The 14,674-nt window shown below is 43.5% G+C and overlaps 1 protein-coding gene across 4 annotated transcripts in view; it reads left to right on the top strand.

The window, feature by feature from the left end:
- The first annotated feature begins 3,802 nt into the window (after positions 1–3,802).
- Positions 3,803–14,674, top strand: part of rassf8b (Ras association domain family member 8b) — a 53,006-nt gene continuing 42,134 nt past the window's right edge. The window contains exons 1-2 of one of the 4 annotated variants that reach the window (XM_049007452.1): positions 3,803–4,130; positions 8,097–8,209. The gene's annotated coding sequence lies outside the window, so the exon portion shown is untranslated. The remainder of the gene's footprint in view (positions 4,131–8,096; positions 8,210–14,674) is intronic. The other 3 variants (XM_049007450.1, XM_049007456.1, XM_049007451.1) reach the window with 3 other exon arrangements.

The following is a 14,674-nucleotide window of genomic DNA, read 5'->3' as shown; positions in this document are numbered from 1 at the left end:
GCACTTTTTTTAATGGCAGAACTTCTTTCTATTCAACATATAAATCTGAATTAATATGCTGAAAATGCACTCATTACGTTTTCTGGTCACATGGGAAAGGTTGCTCTAACAATAATAAAGTATTAATTGAATTAAACTGAATAGGCTGCCTTCGATCCCTTATAAGCAAAGTCAGGATGAGGCAATAAAAAATGAATGTCCTGACTATAAGAGGCTTCCTAACCTTGGCCTGGGCTTTGCAGTGTAGACATCGTATAATAATGTTCATAGATGCATAGCAGAAGAAAGGATAGGTGGGCATCTGTTGCAGGACTATGGGATTATTAATAAATAAAATGTAGAAATCGACTCTGTCGCTCTGGAGTTTCAGGGAATCACCAGCTCTCCCTGAAGTGCATTTCTGACAGCGCACCATGTTGAGGTCATCGCTTTCCAGCGAGCTCTCCCCTTGATTTAAACTTTTTAGAAAGGGAGGGTTCTCGCATACCGGATAAATGAGGGCAGAATGGGGGGGGGGGCATTATCGATTACGCGATGAATCACCAGATCCTCGGCCCTCTCTGGTCCAACAGGGTTGTGTGTGACACCCTTGAATTATCCGTCCCCCCCCCCCACATCACACACAAGTGCAGGGACTTCATTTGCACCCAAAGCCCACACAAATATTGTCCTCTGAGAGGATTAAACAGGTATTTTTCCAAAGGGCTGTGTCATGTCAGAAGAGCCATGCAGGAGATGATAGGAAGGTATTTGAGTATCTTCAGCACACCGTCTGCTGAATGAGAGCTCCAGTACTGGCTTTGGCTTAAGATAGCCTTCGGAAGATTCCAGAAGATTCCCAGACTACAATGTGTCTCTTAGAGTATGTAATAAACTCGTTGCTCATTTCGAATTAAAACAGTTTGTTAAACTGTTTGATATTTAGAGGCCCTTCATCTTCAGCCCTGTAACAATGAGCCTTCAGCCGGAAACGTTGAGCATGATCGGTAGAGGGTGCGTCACGTCCCTGCGTCGCTGTCTGGGGGAGCCTGTTGGGAAAATTCACTCCAGTCAAGTTTCGATCCGCCTCCAGCTCCATTCTAGAACACTTCACGATGTCTTCAAAGAGCGGCACGCGGTCCCATACTGTGCCACAAGTTAGATTAACTGCCGCCTACGACTGCTTAGCGTCATGGGGAGACCACCTTCTGTTTGTGGAAACTCCACTTCCCTGTCACTTTCATTCAGCTTCATCCATCATTATAAATGCAATATAAGGTAAATGTACACATACACCTTATATAACTTCTGAAACAGAAATAAAGTCTATTTGGTCCATATTTATGGTGTGGGAAACACAACGAGGGACATACACCTTGCTATAACTTCCCTATGTAATATCTTTCTGTTGTTACCTCCTGATGGTACCCATGTTCTCTTTGCACATCTGTTATTTGCTGAACCACAATTAAGATTCCCTTCACCAACAGCTCCTGAGCTGCCCAGTCCTCATCTCGGCCTGTTAATGTAGCGTTTCATTCTCAGCTGTCCCCTGAAGATCTATAAAGACTCATTACGCATCCTCTGGCATGGATCAGATGACACTGCCCCGTCTTGTGTCTCTGTGTCCCTTAGCATTACGAGAAGGCCACCCTGGTGCAGGTTTGAGGCCCTCTGACCACACATATGCTACTGGGATTGACCTGCACCCCCCCCCCCCCCCATCCGTCTCGTCTTTCTGTTTATCTGCACCGAGTCGGGCTGCTCCTTCACACCGACAGTCTTAAGCATGTTGCCACAAGCCTGACGTCACTCAGCAACAGGATCACAGAGATCAGACCGGCAAAAAAAAAAATGCAGACTAGAACAGTACTCTTGTGTAGAAGTTCTGTGTTGTTGATAAATCATAAGCTTTATCATTTCTGGCTTTTATTCACAATTCATTTTACTGTTGTTATGCTCTCTGTCAGCTGGTGACACTGTTGTTTGACACTCAATTTGAGGGAACAATGTTTCAAAAATACATTTTGTTGAATTGCCCATGGGCTGGCATGGTGGCACAGTAATTAGATTTATTACTTTACTTCTCTAACAGTGTGTGGAGTTTGAGGGTTGGTGCCCCTCCTGTGCTATTTCGCACCTTGCTCCTGCCTGTACCTTCTCTGACTGAGTATTGAGCACTGATGAAATTCTTCTCCTCTTTACACAGTATGGGCTGCCTTACCTCTTTATATTTAATGATTATTATTGTTTATAGTTGGATGCTTGAGTGTACTTTTTTTAATAATTACTAAGAAACCAAAACTTTCTGGAGAAATTAAAATTTTTGAGTATGAAAGTTAATTCTTTGAAAACGATTCAGTGATGTCAGTGCCCCCCCCCCCCCCATTGTTACTGCATGGATTAATGCGTGAATTACGACACATTTAGATATAGTCTATGTATTTGTACAAATATTCCATGTTTTTTTTTTTTTTTAAAAAAAAGCTTTTATGCCAATATATTAGCTTCAGAAAGTAGAAAAGTCATGATTTATGTGCAACTGTCAGAGTATATCACAAAAATGCAATATCATAATAATCCAATCCATCCACTCATTTTCAGAAACTATTAATCCTGTCAGGACTGGGCGTTTCACATTATTTTGCTGGAATAATCTAATATATAAAAAATAAAAGAGAATGTATAAAAGAAAGTGTCTTGAAACCATGGCAACTGCACTTCAATAACACCAGTGTGAGTTCGGAAGCAACACGTTAAACAAATATGTTGGTAAGACGTCCAGGGTTTTCAATTAAGTAGACACACGTTTCTATTCAGAATCTTCTGTTTACTCTTTCTAGCAATGGCTTTTCTCAACTCTCACTTGTTCCCGAGCTACGGCATTTTTTCAATAGCACAGGGCCGATATAACGCTGCTGCATGCCGCAAACTGTCCAAGCAGAGATGTTTCCTCGAAGATCACTCTTAGACCTCGCCTGCTGCCGAGTGCAGCCAGCACAGCTTCGCAGTCCGCGGAAACACCGCATAAGGGGGAGCGAGGAACGAACACCATTTGTGACATGGGCCATTTCCACACATTTTAGCATGTGGACCAAACAGTAACAGATGGCTCAGCAAATTGTTTTTCATAATGGCATCTGTTTGGTTAACCTAATAATGGCCAATATAATAATAATAGCATAATAACATGTTTTGAGGGCACATTCCGCCATCAACACTTGTCACTTTAATCCTGTTGCTGACTCCCTGGCTTTGTTGTCGCCTATCAGCATGACCTGTGGAGAAGATCATAATCCATTAATTAAGGCAAACTATCCTAAAATGTATTACAGCCTCCAAATGGGCCGTTTCTACACGCCTCCTTAAAATGGCACCCCAGTGGTGACCTGCAAAATACATGATGCTAGTCATAGTAATTGTCATGAACGAATTATTAATTACCCTGGATCATCTTTAGTTTTGTTTGATATCAGAATTGCTAGCTCTTTCCACCCGTATACTTCACGATTTCTAAGATTTGTTAGACTTATTTTTGCTAACAAATTTAATTCTAGGTATTAATAACAGTAATGTGTGCAGCTGTTTCTTTGTAAACAAATTACGAACTTACTATTGTTGAGGGGGAATAAGTATATATTTATCTTAAAACTCAGAACTGTAAAGTACAAAAAAAGTCAAAATAAATTTAATTAATTAAACCGTAGCAGCGCTAGTACGTCATTATCCGCAGTAACGTTTCACAGTGCGTTACACCTTTAAAAGGGTCCACAATGCCTTGCGGTGTCCCAGTTCCGTTATAATGTATTTACAAGCAGGAGTACCCAAAAGAGGCGAGGGGAGTGCGGCGGGCGTGCTACAGAGTATCGTCGGCGCGCTACAGAGTATCGGCGGCGAGCGGCGGGGTCGCGCACACGCGCACGCCGACAGGAGCAAAGTTTGTCAGCGCAGCGCATCATCGTCCGCGATCTCATCGCTTGATCGTTAGCGTTGCTCGTCTTCTTTTTGCGGCGTTTTCACAGTTATTTCTTTTCTTTCTCTCCGTTTCGAGGCGAAGAAATATGTAAGTTGCTGGTCTCACGCCCCGACGAGTCTCTTGCCCCAAGTGGAGATCAGCCTGGGATCGGGCGGACAGTATCGCTGACAGCAAGGTACGGACATCCCGATTCCAACTATTACAGCTGGACTGGTGTGTGGAAAAAGCGACCCGGAAAGTGAAGGTTAACCGAACTGTACTTTAATGTAGTAGGAAACACGCATAGTGTTAAGATCACCTTTAATGTGTGCGCTAAGAAGTAAAAAAACACATGTACAGAAATGGTCCAGAGATCCCTTAATACTGCCGCTCAATGCATACTATTATTTTTAAAATGACTTTTGTATTTGCTTTTATCAGAGAACATATTTAGTGTTTTAGATGTTACTTTAACGCAAAAACTTACTTGTTTGGGATACAACTGCAGTGCAATGTCTGTTGGCGGTATGTATTAATCTAGATTCCGTGTTCGAACAGAAACGCTTTTAAAAATCGCAGACAGACAAATATAAAAAAATACGGATGAATATCTGACGGCACTTCTGCGTACAGTAGTTGGCGGGATTCGAGATTTCTGTGTGGTTGCGGTTTAACCTTCATTACCGTTATTTCCTGCGTTTTCCTTTTTCTTTTGCTGGACTGAGAGCAGTTACGAAAAGCGATTCCGGACCGGGGGTAAATGGAAGGGGAATCGTTCTGCTACATTTACCTCATGCATAAGACAGTCGTACAGGCGTGATGGATGAATGCCCCGTCCTTGCTGTGCACGGCCACTGCAATGGGCATTTCATTCTCAGCAGTACCCGCGATGCGCTCCGCCGACTTCTGCGGCTTTTCCCCCTGTCATCAATAAAATCCGAATCCTCGGTATGATTGAGAAAATAAACGGGGTGGGGGGGGGGGGGGGGGGGGGTTTGGAAGAACCCTTTGCGACCTACAAAGCGAGCCGTGAATTTTACTGGTCTTTTCTGGAAAGATACGACAAGTTTCATCCTGACTTGCCAAGTATACTCTTTCGGCATTTTAAGTATTCGCGCTTGTGGTCTTTGCCAGAATCGTTTTCAGTGTATCGTTTGGTTGAAGCAGTGTCTTATTTACTTGGACCAAACTGGAAGCCCCTTTAGGAGAGAATGTAATATATGAATGGATGAAATGTATTACGTATATTCTGGGGAATCCCAAATATTTAATGTGCAGACTTTCTGGATTACATTCCAGGTGTTTGCTGATGTTCGATTGAAGTGCTTTCAGGAATTGATTGAAATGTGTGCCAGACTTGCGTCACTGAAAAATGGAAACCTTTAGCATTTTTGGTCTTTATACACGCGTTAGTAGGAGGAGGTAGATGTATGATGACTTTTGAACTTGACCTGCATCACCACAGTTTTTAACCAGTTATCCAAACTGTAAGGTTGTCATCTTCTTGGGTCATTAATTGCCAAATGTAGGTATTATTTGTCAGTTTACCCCACGCAGGGTTTTCGTGAACTTTTGTTACATTGATGCTTCTTAATGGTAACTTCTTAAAGAATTATCGATCTGTAAAATGAATCAGAAAGCTGTTATGCAGCTCCTTTCTGGGGCAATCGAAATGTGCCGCTGAGAGGTAAAGTGGTCTATCCCACATTTTTTACCTCTACCCCCCTTTTTATTGAATATTTTCAATTGGATAAGTTGTTATTATCTAAGTCATACCTCTGTGCTACCTATGATATATATCAATTGTAGGGTATAGGCACAATGATTTTTTTTTCAAAAAATCTACTTTGGAGCTCATTTTCTCAAAATTTTGTTTTTGTGGGATAGCCCACTTTACCTCTCAAGGGCACAAATGAGGAGAGTTTGTTTTTGTGAGTTTTTTTTTTGTTTGTTTGTTTCCGCCCAGATGGGCTCGTGTGTGTAATGTTCGGAGGCCCAGTGTGGGGTAAATGGCGAAAGCTGAGACTGACCCCAAACAGACCCGACGGAATTACACGGTGGGACCGGAGCACGTGCTGCTCAGCTGCAGAGAGCCCCCCCCCCCCCCCCGCCCCTCCTGCGGCACACGCCGGCCCTTCAAAGCGGACCCCATAAAGAGCGGCCGCAGCAGGAGAACAGAGAGGGCCGTGTTCCTCAGCCAGCTTGCCGTCCAGATGTGAGCCTCTTTGGGCTGGCGCTGGTTTTGGGTCCCCCCCCCCCCCCCCCCCGTCACAGTAACCCCAGACTTCAGTTACTTGTCTTCATTGGTTATTAGACAGTTTCTTTCCCCCCTGCCCTTGGTTCAAGATCCCCATCTTATCTGCAGATTCTGTTCTAATTAAGTTCATAATTAATTAGATTTCACTGAACTTTGAATTTAATCCCGGTCTGGTCACCTTACCTTCCCATTTGGGTTTGGTGCTTTGCCGTCCGTCTTTTTTCCAACATGACTTACAGTTTCCTTCGATTTATTCACTTGGGCCATTTCAGGTCAGGCTCCTCGCGTTGATGGTCATTATTAGAAAAGGAGGACATTGAGTTACAGCCTGCTTTCGTGACCCATGTACGACCTTCAGGGCTTATCTTCCATAAGGTCTCTGTGGAAGCAAACTAGAATCAGTTTGGTTGTTTATCTTTCAAAACACCCTGTTTTTCATATAATCGTTTTACTCAGATTAGGAGTTTTGTCGGTATCAGTCATTTAGATTTCTGTTTGTATGTCTACACTGTTTCCCACACAGTACAAGTACCTTCAGTTCATTTCTTTGTTTCAGGAAATGATTAACTTTTTTTGGAGGGATTGGTGGTTCCACAGATGACATGTAGCCCTGGCACAAATGGTTGCTTAAGCCAGACATGACTCATTTGCAGATTGCATATTGCAGAGTGTTAAATCATAATGTAGAAATGCCCAGCACACTTATGTGAAATAAAACTGTTGACAGAATAGACTGTTTTGGTCCCACCCAACGCTGGCTTAGTTATCTTTACAGGCATATAGTGGTGGATGATCTAACTTTTGAAACAGCGAAATGTGCTGATAAGCTTATGTTTGTTGAGTTCTGTGCAAACTGTGCTCATACTCCGAAACAGATGCATTTTAAACCTGTGATCTGCAACCTACCGATTTCTCAAGTTTTGTGCATGAAATGGGAACATAAAGGGAGTTGGCTCTGTGTTTCTCTCTCAAGATTTTAAGTTGAGGTCAACAATTCACTGGAACTATGTTTTATTTCTATTTTCTGATAGCGTAGCCCAGCAAATCAAGGCCTTTATGATTGTAACTTGGGCACGATGATAAACACGTTATGATGCAAAGATGTCAGGACTCAAGGAGACTCGTCATTCCGCTGTACAGTTACGATCACAGTGTGTTCCTTTCGGCTGTAAACCAAAGACATTGTGAGCTGTTACCATGCCAGTCCCGTAACTCCTGGATGGTACTGGGTGGTCTAGCCCTCATGATCCCTTGACTATGGGTAACAAACAGCAGGAAGTCTCAGCTTTTCATTATGGACCTAAGTTTTAATCACACTGTACTGTTAGACATAGTATAGTTAGTGTCCAATGCCTTTCATAAAAGAATACCTGACTCTTCAAGTGTTAAGAGCTTGAAGGATAATATGGTGTCAGGAGGTGTTACTGTTGAAATGAGTTACGGCGATTTAAGTGAAAAGTCATTCAGATTTCATTTCAGATTTCAGATTAGCTTTTAGGTTGAAATTTTTTACCTGGTATTTTGAGTCCTTTGACTCGGAGCACCGTTCAGCATTGTACGAGGACCTGCGTTTATAGATGCGTCTGGGGTCCGTGTTTGCTGCCCTCCCCCGAGTTTGGGCACCGGGGCATTTGCTCTTGTGTACAGCTCCTGCGGCGCTCAGGTCACTGTGAAGCAGCCAGCGTTTCCTGGGTCATTTCTGAAGCGAGCGAACAAAGAGAGGGGCCCCTTTATCTCGGTGTTTGCCTTCAGCAAGTTCAGCTGGAATGGAATGCGCATTCTTGATGCTATCAGCTCCCATGGAAACCAGTGTGAGGACCATCCCTGACATAGCCTGGCCCGTGCGATGTCCAACGGACGTTTTGGCCGGCTTCCTCTGCCTCAGTCTCCCCTTGTCTCCTACAGAAAGTGAACCACTTGAGGTCCTCTTTGGCAAAACACCAATCGGTCCACCTCTGAGCCTGAATCACCGGCAGTTCTGCTCCGCTTGAGGAATCTCCTGTCCCAGGCCACCTACAGTAAGTGGAGATGATCTCCATCATCTATGTCGGGGACAGGGATTCTGGGTGCAATTCTGGGGGGGGCGGATAAGAACTCATACTCTGGGATGTTTTTTACCGGGAGGAGTGAGGTGGTGAAGTGAGGACCCCTTACTCTGCATGAGTGAGAGTCTATTTCACAAGAGCTCTGTAACCAATTACCCGGGAGTGCGTAAACTGTTAGTAATTACATAGAACCCAGCAGGAAGTGCAGTTTGACTTCAGATTTGGCCTGAAATGAGCGAAAAAAGAGAGAAACCCTACAATGTTCTGCATTCTTCTTGCCTCATGCTCGCTGATGCTCCTTTTTGGCGGTTTGGAGCTGGAAACCTTGCGTGTGTCCAGCACAGAATCAGTTCTGTTGTTATAAGGGATATTAAATTGTGGAATAGGAGTCATTTCCTTTGTTTATGGATGGTGGTGCATACGCCTTGCTGGTTGTCAAAAGAAGCCATTGTTTTTGTCTCATAATGAACAATGGCCTGTGCTAATTGTCCAGGGGGTCTGGGGGTGTTAAAGACTGGCCGAGTGAATTGTGGTTTTCTAGCTGATCTCTATCACAAATGGAGCCCTTGTTTAACTGAGATAAGACAAGGAAGGAGTAAACAAATGTTATTGCTTTGCAGTTGCAAAGAGCGGTGCAGCTGGACTAGTGGTGATCTCGCCTTCAAGGCACTTCATTAGGACTGCGATTTTTCCTCTGGCTCGCGTAACACCCCCCGTGTGTCCTGGGGGTGGTAAGTTCCTGTGCCGATCGAAGTATCTCGTTGTGTTTTCGGATAGCGTTTTCTTTGTGCCGAAATGTGTCTGTTTTTTTAAGGTGAAATCCGTCGCTACGTGGATCGTAACTTGACAGGCTACGTAGCCCAGTTCCCTGTTTTAATTAGATGAAATGTAGCTGCTGACTTGATCGATGACGTTCGCTGTGAAACGTGTGCCCCAGATTGTCCCGCGATAAGTGCGTGTCCTTTCCTGGAAAAGTAGCACGTGTGCTGATTTAGAGCTCCTACAAAGTGACTCTTCTGTGTGAAGAACGTGCCGGTATTGAAGCTCTGGCCTTTGACTCCTTCCTTTGACTCGCTGAGTCTTCAGCAGAGGAATGCTTCACTGTTTGATTTTAACTAATGGCTAACCATATCTCACATATGCTCTAGTGGGAAAACTATGATTTGTAAATAACTTTGAATGAAAGCAATCCCAAAGGAGAGGTGTTTTGGCCTTTAGTATGGCTGTTGACTTACTAATAAAACCCTATTATGATTAAAATGCTGTTTATTATTTTGATTATCCATCTTCTGTAACCTATTGTCCTGTTCGGGGTTGTGCGGAGGGTCTGGAACCTGTCCTGGAGGCAATGGGTACAAGGCAGGGAACAACCCAGGATGGGGCACCAGCCCATCGCAGGGCACACTCACACTCACTTACTGGTAATTTAGGAAGTCCAGTTGACCTCAACATGTTTTTGGTCTGTGGCGGGTTAAAGCAGAGCACCTGTAGGAAACAACGACACAGGGAGAACATGCAAAAAGCACACAAAGAGAACCCTGGTGGAAATGTGAACCCTTGTCCCAGAAGTGTGAGGCCACCAGGCCACCCCCACTTTGATGTTCCATTCACCCAACCATTCACCCAACCATTCACCCAACTATTCACCCATCCATTCACCCAACCATTCACCCATCCATTTTTTTAATACCCGCTTGACCTATGCAGGGTCTGGATTCCATGATTAATGAAATGCTAATATTATGATGAGTTTTTACCAATTTGATCGAACTGGACTAGTTTGTCTGTAAAATGAGTCTTGCTCATTTAGGTGCAGACAGAAAACATACATCCCCACCAGTGTGACAAATCTTTGAATGGGAGTGTCATCTGTTTAAAATCTACGGCATAGTATTAATCGTGTTCCCAAAATTCTGTCGAATACACAATTTTAAAATAAGTCTTACAATGGATCTGTTTGATGGAAACTGTTGCTGGTTCTGAACATATAGAATGAAAGCTAACGTTGGCTTAGGTTGCAGCTCTGTAGCTGGCCAGCCGGTGCTTTGGATTACACCGCGCTGTCAATCACCAGTAGAAGAAGCCAATGAAAAATGGGACAAACCACGGCATTAGCGGGGGTGCCAGTATATGAAATATCATTTTGGGCTCTCAATCCTGACCAACCGAATTATGGTCCAGATATTTTTGGACCCCTGTCACTCCGGAGTTGGAATCATCCCCCCCAGTAATTTGTGCATCATTTCCGCTCTCCATGGCACTTATACGATGTATCTTCTTACCATGGTAAGTAGCGCATTACAAGAGCCCTTCTACACATCAGGTAACATGTAGCACTGTATCGTAAACTTCAACTAATTGAGCAAATTAAGGCTGCGTTGAGTATGGTAGAGTGCTCATAGAAAATAACATGCATTGATAGCACTTTTATCAAGTGTCGCAGCGGGAAGCCTGTTTTCGAATATCCTTTTAAAACGTGTGTCCTGTTTTGTAGATGAGGCCAATTATCTTCAAAATGGCCTTTATTTTTAATGTTTTGACTCTTTCCACGTTAGTGTGTTGTCCTCTTGAGCATATTTCTTTGACTAATTGATAAATAATAATTTCTGCTCTGTCTTCCATTAAAAATGCTTTCTGCATCATGCATTGGTCTGCAGCCCTGCATCAGTGGGGAAAGAACATAAAAAAGAAAGTCTTGTTTGTTTGTTTTTTTTTTTTAAAATGCGACATTTTTAAGAAGGAGATTTATGATTCATGAAATAGGGTTTGGGGATTGTTTGAGTTTTTTAAAAAATGTTATCAACACACATTCTGTTGGGTGAGACTTTACCAGAATGAGTTTGCGGTGAAAAATGGCCGGATTCCTCCTTCATTAAAGCTTGTGTCTGTGTCTGTTTTTAGACGCTTGATTTATTTTTCGAAGCCCAGAGACTTGCACTGTTCAGGTCTCTCGATTGGAGGCTGTGTGCTAACGCTCACGTGAATGTCTGTGTTTCCTCAAACTGGAATCCCTGGATGGTGTGTGGAAGCCGTTTTCTGAGGGATGGAAAACCCTCCCCTACTTTTCAGGAAGACTAAGAAGTCATAGAAGGATATGAAGGGGAGGAAGAGACCACTTGGGCTTCAAACTGAGTTGTGTTTGTGCGTTTATCAGGCTGGCGTTCGATAGTGTCGCCCTCAGGCTCCCACCTCAAACCGCAGGGACAGATACCACATGGGAACCTGAGGCGTTTCGTTTCGTTTGGGAGTTTTTGGACGGCGCATGTTGGTCGACGCGCTTGCCCCAAAGTGTGTTAGAGGAGCCAAGCTTTTAGAAGCTTCTGAGGCAAAGCCTGTCCATCCCACTGTGGCCCGCATTTATCCAGAGACAGCTGGCACCCACCAAGTCCTGTGTTTCCTGACAGCTGATCAGTAAAAATGGCTCGTCCAGCCGTCCATCCCTGACCTCAGCACGAGGGCAACAGTCTGTGGTGTTTTGATTTGTTCTTTAAATGCTTTTTTGTGGGTTACAGTGAAGGACGGTTCTTAACCGGCCTCCCGCCTGACCCCTACCTCGCTTCCACCCTCCGATGGTGGGGGTTGCTGGGAAGAATCTTAGCAACAGTTTACACGTATTGCACTGACTGACAGCCTGAATCACATGCCCCCCCCTTCCCGGGAACAGCCCCTCCCTGGCGTACTGCCTGGCCTTGTCCCCGAAATTTGAAGGGGCCCCAGAAACCCCTTGACCCCCCCCCCCCCCCCATTAGCTCTTTTTATTGTGCTGCGTGTGCAATAAGCATTAGGTGACCCCCTCACCGAGGTAAGGCTTGGCTTCTCGTGTGCTTCCCCTTCAAACGTTCAAGCAGAAACTCGGACGAATGGGTTGGTTGTGCAATGGAAACTCTGGATAGCTGCTCCGTAGTGAGATTTTGCGTGGGGTGAAGTTGTGTATTATTCAGAAAAACCTGAGCCCAACTTAATGTTGCCATCCTATCTGAGTCATACAAATGTGCTCCAGTGCTTAGCCCTCAGAGGGTGTGCGAAAGGGACTCTTTGAGTTGGGGGGGGGGGGGTGTTGTTTTGTGACAGATGGCCCCCAGAGGCTTCTTATCCACCTCTGGGTTTGAGGCTAATTACTTAATCTGTCTTTGTGTCCGGTGCTGAGTTTACAGCTCTGCCTTATTCACAATCACCCCCCTCCCCAAACAACAATTCACTTGGAACACTCCACTGCGTCACTGACTGTCCTGCCATCGCATTTCCTGTTTTACACGTCTGTGAAAGCAGGCGAAACTCTGACTCTTTCAGTGAGGAAAGAGTCACGGTTTAGTGTCATTGTATCGGCAGAATCCGACATTTGATTCACCGCAAAACACTTCGGGTCTCTGGACTCCTTTTAAATTATGGTATGTAAGACTGGCTCTCAGGATCCAATTAAGCCCCTGTAAAAATAAATAGAAAGCATCATAGACCATCAAATCAGATTTAATTAACGTTGTATCAGTGGCTAATGACTGATTTAATGACGTTTGACCCCAGGCCTTCATAGGAGTTGTAGTTAAACAAAAATATTCTGAGGGCAGAAAGAAAAATGATTGGTTATCTCTCTGAACCAATCATATTTTAGAGGAGGTGGGTTCAAGTAACTACTGGAAGCGGAACCATCCAATCAGATGTCTTCGTATACCATTTTTCCTTTTGCCCTTTTGTGTAAGTAAAACTCCTACAAGCCTTAGCTCCTGATCATTTCGCTGGTTGACCAGAAACAGACTTTGGACAAAAAATATAAGTGTTGGAAGTGTTTAGCCTTTGGTTTGGTCCCCCGCCATTAAGCCTTTCTGATACGGTGCTCTGTATATCACCTCGTTCGTGTTGCCAGTTTTTCATCCAGCTAGCAGCTGTAAATCAGTTCTCATCCTGCTCTTTATGCAGGTGAGACGACATTACTTTCACACGTCTGTGATGCATTCCTGAAAAATGTCTGTGGGTCGTTAAATCCTTTCTTTGCGTGTGGAGAAGTGTCAAACTTGAACCACAGCTGATCGTGATTTGAGAGTTACCTCTCTTCCTTTTTCTTTCTATTCTAACATGAAATTGCACACACAATGCTTGTCTCTACACATTAAGATTGCTCTTAACTGGAAGTTAGATTTAGCTGATTTTAACCAAACTTGCGTGAGAACCAGGAGGTGGTTGACTAGTTACAGGATGTGAGAATCGGCTGTTGGGATTTAGATAGGCTTGCGAGGAAATGTTACTCCCTTACTCCCCATGAGTTGTTCAAGACGTTTATGAGTGTAGAATATCACAGGGATTCACCCTGGGGGACAGAGGTTTCCTCCATCGGTCAGCTCACTGGAATGGGAGGGTGGGCTACCCCACTACCCCCCCCCCCTTTCCCGGCTATATTCTGCTAACCTTCAGGGATTGTCTGTTTCCAATGAAGCCTATGTCTAATGACAACTGACTTACTATTGCTGGAATGAAACCAGTAACAACCAGTACCTTTGAACTACTGCAGTCTGTCACTCTGCTGGGATGATTTGTTTTCTTCCCAACATTTAATTTTTGCATTGTATTTAATTTAACATTAAATACAATTCTGAGATATTTCTACCATACAATATAAGCTATTTACTATTGATTGTTTTGTCATTTTGATTCCATATTTAATAGTTAGTGCATTACCATGTTTAAATGCTTAAATATTTAGGAAACTAGCTTTTGTGTCCAGCTTCTCCTGAACCTAAAGATTTTTTTTTGGATCTTTTCACTCCTATGAGACAAACTTATAATGTGAACCTAAAATGTTTCGTTCTAGCATCTGATGCAGAAGTGAAAATATTTCCTCTATCCTTTTCATAGAAAGCATATAGAAAATGTCGTTGGTAAACAGGTGTGTGTGTGTGTGATCTCAAAGAGATACATTTTCTATCAAAAATGGTTATGTGTGTATGTGTGTATATATATATATATATATATATAATATATAGTTCTCTTTTCCCAATATGGGACTTTGAGGTGCACTGACATTCTAGATGTGGGAAGCCATACATTATAGAGTCAATTTCATTTAAGCCAAATAAAAGTGTTATGTTAGCTGTGCTCTTTTACCCTTGGAGCCTCTCTTGGATATTTAGATTGACAATTAGTTCCCTGTGATGTTTTTTTCCTCTCTTATGTAGCTATATGAAAGTCATATAAGTGCAGAAAGAAATCAAGCATAACTCTGCGGCATTAAATTCTCCGTCAGCCAAAATCGGAGCTTTGCAGACCGACTTCCACCAGTATAGTGTAGGTCATTCAAGTCGCCAAACCTTGCCTTTAGTCTGCTCTTTGTGTATATAGTCTGTTTTCCGTGATGCTGATCTACTGTGTTTCACGCATATTCTGCCTTTAGATATGGTGGAATTCCGAAAACATTATACAATCTCTCGTCTCAAGTCTTTCCGCCCT

The sequence above is a fragment of the Brienomyrus brachyistius genome, chromosome 3, assembly GCF_023856365.1.
Source record: "Brienomyrus brachyistius isolate T26 chromosome 3, BBRACH_0.4, whole genome shotgun sequence".
Taxonomy (NCBI): domain Eukaryota; kingdom Metazoa; phylum Chordata; class Actinopteri; order Osteoglossiformes; family Mormyridae; genus Brienomyrus; species Brienomyrus brachyistius.
Note: the sequence above shows the minus strand (reverse complement) of the source record. Positions and strands in the feature narration are given on the sequence as shown.